This window comes from Gymnoscopelus microlampas, assembly GCF_963454915.1.
Source record: "Gymnoscopelus microlampas genome assembly, chromosome: 18".
Taxonomy (NCBI): Eukaryota; Metazoa; Chordata; class Actinopteri; order Myctophiformes; family Myctophidae; genus Gymnoscopelus; species Gymnoscopelus microlampas.
In genome coordinates, this window is record NC_139955.1 from 33577265 (window position 1) to 33587506 (window position 10242).

Here is a 10242-nt window from a genome sequence, read left to right on the forward strand (position 1 = left end):
CCCAGAGCGTTCTTACGATACAGTAAAAAAAAAAAAAAAAAAGATTGGTGATGTTAATTTGGTCATTTCGTGCGTAATTACGCACAATGCGTCACGCGTAATATATCGCGCATTACGCATTGTGCATAGGCATTTGACATAAAAATAGCCACATTAACGTTATCCTTTATACCACAGCAGCGATTGCACAGAAACAATTACTAAGCACAAGTGATCTATGTCAGGCCCATGGCTAAAACAAATAATCATGATTTTTTTCTCTTATTGTAACAAGAGATTAATAAATAACATGCCATTACTTGAAAAAAAGAAAGAAAAATAGGCTTATAAAGATGGCACTGAAAACTAAGTTATTTCAAAGGTAGAGAAATAAACAAAAGCAAAAGTAAATGTCCATTGATATAATGTAATTATTCCCGTATAGACATGCAGGACATTCTTAACCCGTGAAGGCTTGGCTGACACGGTAAAAAAAAAACATATATTACCTGTTTTTTACAAACAAATTTGCCTCGTTGCTGATACAGGATTGCAGTTAAAACATAAATGTAATCCAACGCTGTGCCCTGAAACACAGCCTGATGGAGGCGACGCCGTGGTGTGGCTCACAATCTAACGGGCTCGTCGCAGGTAAGAGGACGGGACAAGATATTCGTCACGATGGCAGTTCCACCTCATTATGTGAAATTGTGAGATCGGGGTATAAGCTCTATATATCATGTAACGAGTCATTTTAGAGGGACAAAAGCGGTGGACAAATCCGACGCCCGGTGAAAAGGAGCAGGTATGTTCCATTCAGAGAGACTTTAACAAACAGAGGCTGTCCACATTTACATTGTTTTCCCTCGTTAGATTTACGCAAATCGGTATCTATTTTCACCTTGCGTTTCATATTCGTTTCTATACATTTCGTTAGTATGTAGACTTTAACGAAATAGTCTACCATTTGCTCTTAAGAAAATGAAAAGAGGAGAAAAAAAGCAAGAAAATATTGTCTATGAGGCTTTGAAATCCGTCAAAACTGTCTGAAATTACAATGTCAGCATTCAGCATCAGTAGTCTAATTAAATTGGGATGAATTCGAACAGCATTGCATTGTATGTTTTTTGTTGTTTTTTACAACAATGTAAGATTGTATAAGTGCTTACACTGATATTCTAATACAGCCAGGGAGTTAATTTAATAATAATATTATATTATAAGGCGAAGTTTATAAGGCCTGCAACTAGTTAAATAAAATAAAATAAAATAAAATGAATGATACATTTTTATTAGAATGGACAATATATATTATATATTATTATTCTGAGCCGTTTGGACAAAATGGACCACCTCATGAAACGGTGTTGCTCGCCTCGTGCCAACAGCACCATATGGTGACATTCGTTGAGGGACGAACTGGCACCACAGTTATAAAACAGCACGAGATTCTATTAGCTACCTTGGAGGTCCGCCCGGCGAGGGTACTTTGAATATAAATATTTTTCCATAACGAGCTATAATTTATGAGAATATTATTACACGGGACCTCCTCGTATCATACAAGGGGTTGTTAAAAAAAGATTTTGAAATAAATAAAATGGTTTATTCAAAATGTCCTCAGTATATATAGGCTCAAACTGAATATTTTATATTTTAGGGAAGCGTCAACTATGATGATGATGATGATTTAATGCGGGGCTTCAGTGAGTTTCAAAGAAGGCTTAAATACCTGTATATGGAGATAGTGGGCTTATAGACTAGAGCAATGGTTCTCAACCTGTGGGCCGGAACCCCCAGGGGGATCCCCACATGATTTTGGAGGGGTCCCCAGATGACAGCAAAGTGATAATTTAAGGACTTTTAAAACCTAATAGGCTACATTAAAAAAGAAAAAACGAAAGAAATTAAAGGGAAAAAAGACCATTACTGCATCAAAAGTAATGAATATACTATACTATAAAAACTGGCCAAATTGTCAAATAACATAAGAAAGAGGCAAAGGTTGTGAAAATAGCTGATCTACAAGTTCACAACGCCTGGCGTTGCAAGGCGTTGTGAGCTTGTAGATCGGCTATTTTCACAATATTTATCTGTGACCGAGTCAAACTAAATGTAATAATGCTTACAATTGCAAGTGCTTGTCAGGGTGGGGGGCAAATATGATTATTTTGGGGGGTCGCGGCCTGAAAAGGTTGAGAACCACTGGCTTAGACTATAGAGTTTGAACCAAAGGCAGGGATTCGTGCATATTTCTCCCCGCGGAGGGGTGAGGGAGCCCGCGGTTATAAAAAAAGAAGAAGAAAAAAAGACAAGGGCAACACGAGGGTCTTTGAAGAGAGGAGAAACAGACGGGCCCAATTTTATACGCCACCGTCTTTAATATTTGCATTGAGCTCCTGACTGTTCCTGTCCTTTGTTTAGATGTAACACAAGTCATAGCCTCAAGCCAAGGAATAAAATAACAAGCTCTACAAGTGACTTGGTCCTATTATAGGCCTATTATTAAAAATCAAATGGCAAACAGGTATGGCAAATCTAGACAGCTTTGATAATGAGGAAAATTAGCTTTTTGGGGGAACATTTTTGGTGACAATCTCATCGACATCTCACATCATATAAGTGGGTGAGAAAAGAGAGTTAGCCATGCCATCCGACTCTATGATGGTCTGGGAAAGGGGAGGGGGGGTTCTCTCCCTCACATGCGGTTAGCGTTAATCTAAAGATAAAGTTTGGACGGACGGCATCTCCTCTCCAAATATGTTTCAGATGATCTTTACGGTCCAAAGCGAAGAGGTGCTAATTCGAAAAGGTTTGTCTTTGGCTTAATTTAAACGTTAATTAGAAGCAGAACACCTGACATCATCAATCATCGGGTCTTATGGGACTTGGGGGATGATTCGCTATGCCCATATCTCTGTCTCTCTCTCTCTCTCTTCTCTTCTCTTCTCTTCTCTTCTCTTCTCTTCTCTTCTCTTCTCTTCTCTTCTCTTCTCTTCTCTTCTCTTCTCTTCTCTTCTCTTCTCTTCTCTCTCTCTCTCTCTCTCTCTCTCTCTCTCTCTCTCTCTCTCTCTCTCTCTCTCTCTCTCTCTCTCTCTCTCTCTCTCTCTCTCTCTCTCTCTCTCTCTCTCTCCCTCCCTCCCAAAGCAGATTCACAGAGGCCTCTCAGATATCTTTGGTCAAGCAAGATAGCCTACATGTCAGAGCTGTTATAGAATGCTATCAGGCAGCCAAAAATGACTTCTGAAGACTCCAACGTTTACATTTTATATTTGAGTGTTTCGTTGCTCTCGTCGGGAGCAGCTTACAAAACGTGCCACCACATACAGTAATAGCCTACACTTCTATTCGACTACCAGGCTACAAGGCAGCAACGAGGAGGGTCGGGGTATGAACCATCTCTCCCAGACAGACAGTAGCCTAGCCTATTACACTGGTTCTCAACCTTTTTAGGCCGTGACCCCCAAAAATAATCATATTTGAACTGTAAAATATTGTGAAAATAGCATGATCTACAAGCTCACAATGCCTTGTGTTGAGAGCTTGTAGATCTGCTATTTTCGCATTTTTTATTTTCTAATTTTATTTGACAATTTGGCCAATGTTTGGCCAATTACTTTTGATGCTCTTTATAATGCTCTTTTTTCTTTAAAAATAATAATAATAATAAAATAATGTGCCCCCCCCCTGGGGATCCCGACCCACAGGTTGAAACCCACTGGCTTATTACAGTGTGCACGCTCACGGTAGCTACGTGTTTTACTGAAGATAGGTCTCATATTTGCTAAGCGACATTCGTATATACACTAGCTACTTGCAGCATACAAACCTATATATTTAAAAAAAAGTAGGCCTAATAAAAAAGCACAACAAGGGAAACCATATAGGCCTGGAGCAGAAGTATTTCAACAGCAGGTGCATGTCGCCATATGCAAATTATAGGCGGTTCTTCCATTGGGGGAAAGAAAGAAAGAAAAGGCCACGAGGTTTATATCAAAATAAGCTACATTATTGCAATGTTTTTGAAGACAAACAAAGTAACACAGACGAATGCAAGAAGAGTGGGCACTAGGGAAGAGGGGGCAGAGACTGGGCACCTTGATCTATCCGCTATTTTGTCCAAAATGTAAAAAAAATATATATATTTGAAAAGTGGCCTTAAGTAATATTAAGTACATGATGTGAACATGCACAGTAGGCTACATCATTATCAGACTTACATTTATCCTTCAACTTCTTGCAGGTTTTGTAGCAATTTGTTGCAATTGAAGAAATCTTAGGCCTTAATTGGCGAATGTTCAATCATGTTCTAATCATGTAGGCTAGTATACTTCACATTACTTTATACTACTTTATACTACCATTTTACAAATATTGTATTTCGTACCATTTTGGGAAAAAAATGCCAATTTTACATTGAGGAACACTATAGGGCCTCAATGGAAACAAGCCCTGGGGCTTATTGGGTCATCCTTTTAGCATTGTTTTTGTATAAATCTATGCCCACTCTTCCTGTTACCACCACACAGACAATAAAGACCCTCGTGATGATTGAACTCTTTAGGTGAGGCCCGCCCCGTGCTAAACCTGTCCCTGTAACAGGCTGTAACAACGTCCTTCCAAGCAGCTCTAGTCCGACATGCATTCATCACGCTCCGTTATAAAACTAAAGCAGCTGTAAGGCTACCAGATACGAGGCTATACAATACTAACACCAAAGCAATAGAACACGATACACGCGGACATTCGCGTTTATGTGACATGTGAGAGGTGTGAACGGCGCATGCTGGAAGAGAAACCGAGAAGGTGCTGTTTGTATTTTTCCATTGTAGGTATCCTCGTTTGTCCCGGCGTGCGCGCGCGCGTGTGTGTGTGTGTGTGTGTGTGTGTGTGTGTGTGTGTGTGTGTGTGTGATAGCAGACTATGCCTATGTCCAGATGAGGGTCAACGAGTCCATGTAAAGGGCTATATTTTAATTAATAAATGTACCCCTTTGTTGCGCAGCACCCATACAAATGTATTTCTAAGCAACAACAACAATGGGCCTAGTAATGATATAATAATAATAATAACAACAACAATATGAATAACAATAATAATGAATTAGGCTACTACTACTACTAATAATAATAATAATAATAATAATAAAAACATGACGTAATGGCGCAATGAGTCATGATGGTAATAAACAAAATACATGTATATATTTATGGTGGTGACTATTATCGTTATAGGCTATTTTCATCATCATCATCATCATCACTGTCAATAGTATTAATTCAAGTGGGCACATGCACACACATTAAAGTGGGCACATGCACAAGGTGTTGTTCTCCAGAACGCGCTCTTTATGTCCCTCTTGAGTAGGAGCCTAACAGCATGGCGGGGAGGAGGAGGGGGGGGTATAGGCATTTTACGACAGTCACTGAATAAAGCTGAATGACTGTAACGTGTCACTAGGTTTACCACCACCACATACACACACGCACGCACGCGCATGCTCCCTCCTTTATACCTGTTGCCCTCCCCTCTCCCATCCATCCCTATGATCCATCCCTCATTGCCATTCGTTGACATAATATTTAGATTCCCAGCAGGAGGCTGCAGCTAGTGTTGCCATGTCGGCTTATTATAAGCGACGTTGCGCGTGTGTTTCTGTAAAGTTGCTTGTAAATATTAGTAGATATGGCTGGGTTTCATTTTTTTTGTGGCTTGTTTCGAAAGTGTAGCTGCTTATTTGGGCTTGCTTTTTTTTTAAATTATAATTTAAACCAGTGGTTCTCAAATATTTTCATGTCATGGACCCCCAAAACTTTATTTTTATTTATTTATTAATGTTTTGTTGAAGATAGCAGATCTACAAGGCAAGCCCATGTCGCATTGTGAGCTTGAAGATCTGCTATTTTCAAATAGCCGATGTATATAGTATATAGGTTTAAAGTGCTCATGTGGCCTATTATAGTTTCTTCTTTTGGGTTGGTTTTCCTAGACCCGCATGGTTGCTTATTTCTCTCACATAATCTGGCAACACTGACCGCAGCGTAGGTCCCCAACAGAACAACATGCGCGCTCCTACATTAAAGTCTGTCCCCTCTGTCACCTTCACCTGTGAACACTCAAACCCCAGGGCGCCACTTTCTCCCGAGGGTCACAGAGAGAGTGACTGACACCCCCCCCCCCACACACACACAAACACACGTGACACACACGCACCTCCCAGCTCCCACTATTATAGGCCTGGTTGTTTGGACGCTAATGACTCACAGGGGTCCATTTAACGCCTAATTATATGCTCCGTCGTACGACGGTCGGTGTCGCACGCACTAAATAGCAGACCTATAAGCTCACAACGAGCTGTGAGCTTGTAGGTCGGCTATTTTCAGCACTCACACAACACCACCATAGTATAAATCAGGTTTAAGGAACAGAGGAGGAGGGATGTGCAGGGTTTTAAACTTTATCTGGGATTACATGGCAATAATAGGGCCGCATGCCTCTGCTCTCTATAGCTGGTCTTAATTAGCTCCATTATAATACAGGGCCATTGTTTTAGCACAGAGGAAATTGGATAGCAGACAAGGGTTCTTGTAAGGTGTGTGCATGTTGCTCTTTGTTTTTAGTCTGCCCTGTGTGTGTGTGTGTGTGTGTGTGTGTGTGTGTGTGTGTGTGTGTGTGTGTGTGTGTGTGTGTGTGTGTGTGAGTGTGAGTGTGAGTGTGAGTGTGTGCGTGTGCGTGTGTGTGTAATATCTGTAATAATGTAATAATAACACCAATAATTTGAGTGTATTGGTCCATGGACTATTATGTATTATGTTATATCTACTCAGGGTTCTGAAATGGGTTGAGTGAGTTGGGTTGTTTTTTAATCCTATTTGTTCCTATTTGGAATAATTGCTAATAATAGCAATTATTATTATTATTATTATTATTGCTGCTCTGGTTAATAAGCATGGAATAATTATGACCAAACAATAACAATAATAGATATAATAGAATAATATTGAAAATATGAGAATGTAAGAAAAATAATGAAGTATAAGAATAATAAAGTGTAAAAGTGTGTAAAAATATAATGCATTATAGGGCTAGGTGAGTATGGACATTTTAACCACATGAAAACAAGTCTCATATACATTTTTATGCTTGTTTGTTGATTTCTCCATTCAAGGCTATTTGCTGAGACCCAAACAGCATATTGATTTAGGTGACTTTTTTTTCATAAACTGCAAGTTGACAAGCCTGTAAATTAAGATCCCCCCCTGCTATTGGTGCTGTCAATGTCAACTCTCTCTCTCTCACACACACACACACACACACACACACACACACACACACACACACACACACACACACACACACACACACACACACACACACACACACACACACACACACACACACACACACACACACACACACACACACACACACACACACACACAGAGACAGACAGACATGAGAGAGAGAGAGAGCACAATGAACACTGCCAGGTCTATAAATAGAGCATGATGAGAATACGTATTTGATAGCGCCAGGCCTGACTAAACTACTGTACTGACCACAACATGTCTCCTAGTTACTGCTGAACGGGTCAAAACCATGGAAAGCAGAACATTACACCATCATCCAAGTATTCTTAGCGTTAACAAATTGTCAGATAAGTTTATTTACAAATATACTGTATAATTGAATTACAAATAGACTTTACTTTCTACTTATGTTCTTGAATGGGAGAAAAAATGTTTGCTTCCGCTTAGTTCAGTTAAATTCAATTCAATTCAATTCAATTCAATTCAATTCAATTCAATTCAATTCAATTCAATTCAATTCAATTCAATTCAATTCAATTCACGGCAAGGAAGAAAAAGGCCACTCAATTCAATTGTTCAGTTTATTGAGAAATATTTCGCTCTTAGGATTAGTGCCCAAAACAAGAATGCAAACAACTCGTATTACAAGAGACAGATGCATTAAGTGACTGCAAATGGTGAAGTAAGTACTGGGAATTATTTAATGCAGGTCTGAAATGAATTACAGTTGGAGAATGGTTATATAATTCACTTTTGTTCGGTTTAGTGTCTCCAGGTGTGACAGACGAGACCTGTGTTGTTAAATGTGTTTGAGAATTGCTGTTGAGTATTGCTTTGGCACGAGAAAATGAGGCACAAGTTTTTAGATTTAGCTTTGTGGTGAAATGGATTCAGCTATTCATGAAAGCTAGTCAGAAAGACGACATATACCATTTATATACGGTAATAGCAGCAGTAAAATAGGATAATGACATTTCTATTGCTTCTGTATATGAGACAAGATAAAATACTTGTACTGGAGCAATGCCATTTATCATCAATCCATTAGTTCTACACTTTTAGCAGCTAAATGAACTGTGGGAGCGTTTGCTTTTTCCGGTAGCACGTGAACACAGCAGATGACAACGTGTAAGCAAGAGCATACCCACGTCGATGTGTGTTTTACAACACATCCAAACTGCTATTTTCTTGGGCGCGAGAGAGAGAGAGAAGAAGGGGAGGAAAAAAAAGAGAATTTGACTTCACTTGGGACTCACAGGGCCAGGGCCTATCTACTCATGTCACTGTACATATCTTGGCAAATGAAGATAAATGCCTGTGCGAGTACACCACGTTCCAAGGGGGGAGCCGTCGACAAATTAATCACCTGCAATTCTATCCTTGTCCACTTGGGCGCCCGCCGGGGTCCCCTCCTCTACACAGCAACCACGTCCAAGAGGTAATGAGGGCGCATCACTTACATGCCAAGTGTCGCTCTCCTAAAAAAAGATTGAAAAAACCCCAGAGCCATCTCTCTGGAGAGGGAGTTTTTTTTTCTTTTCTTCTTTTTTTCAGATGGTCGTGGCGCCTCGGACTCCATACCCCCACCCAACCGTCCGCACCCCCCTCCGCCCCTATACCCCCACCCCTCTCTCCTCACATCGGGATTTCATTAAGCGGTGAGTGCCCCCCCCTACCCGCAACCCCCACACCCCTCCTTTGCCCTCTCCCCAGCTCTCTCCTCTGCTCTCCTCTCCTGCGCCACTTTGCTCCCCAAACCAAATGAGGAAATAGCTCGTCTGGCTGCTGACAGGGCCCCGGGTTCGGGGCCGTAAAGATAAATGACCCAAAGTATTAAAGTTTAACACTTTGACAAAACCCACCTGATCCGCAGGATTAATGCAACAAAAAATCCATCTGTGGTGGAACAGAGGAGGTGGTGGAAGGGCAGGGGAGGCTGGTCGGGGGATCTTGGGGGTGCAGGGGGGGGGTGACTTGCAAGGAGAGTAATGGCCAGGCGCTGGGAAGGTCAAACAATATTTAGGATAAGTACATCTCCAGCACCGCATGCGTGGAAACTTTCCCAAGACTGTCATCTTGTGTCCTCATGTGTGTTTGTTTGAGAGGTTTACGGATGGACATTAAGAGAAGTGACGCTATGTGGTGGAAATGAACACGCGCGTACCCAGACTGATAGAGATGCAGACATGCACGCACGCACGCACGCACGCACGCACGCAACTTCAAATCCCACAATATTGACCTCAGCTCACATGGGTTTATCTTGGCCTGTTTGTGAGTGTTGTAGTTGTGTTCCTTGGCAAGCGGAGCTTGTATCATATTTGTGACAAACGATGATGCCTTTGACACAAAGACGAAACTGAGCTCTAGTCTATGTTTGTTCACTGGCATCTCATGCAGCAAAGGCCTGGCTCACAAACAAACTGTATCTGTGAATTATTCTCAGCATTTATTTCAGTGTTTAGCGTACACAAACCAAGTGTCTTATTTCATTAAAAGAAATCTGATAAATCAATGACATACATATGCGGTACCCTGATGCGGCCCTGACAAAGGCAGGCTTTTCCTGCCTAAATATTGGTGCTACAAATCTACAAATCTATAAAAACACACATATAAATGTGTGTTTATATACATAGATATACATATACATATACACACACACACACACACACACACACACACACATAGATTTATTCTGTGCCTCTCACCTACGTATGTTCTCGTTAGGGTAAAATAAACACTTCAAATAATTTACGAATGCTATCTGACCCACTTCTGATGCAACGTGGAGCAATGCATCCAAGTGTCAATGCAAGTTACTGTAATTGTAAGCTATTAAACAGTCTATAATGCAGTAGGCTACATATTTCTTTATCCTAAATCAGTATTACTATCAATATGACTTTCCGGCCCAGACTGCTGGCGTAGTGGTCCGGGCCCTATGCAGCCT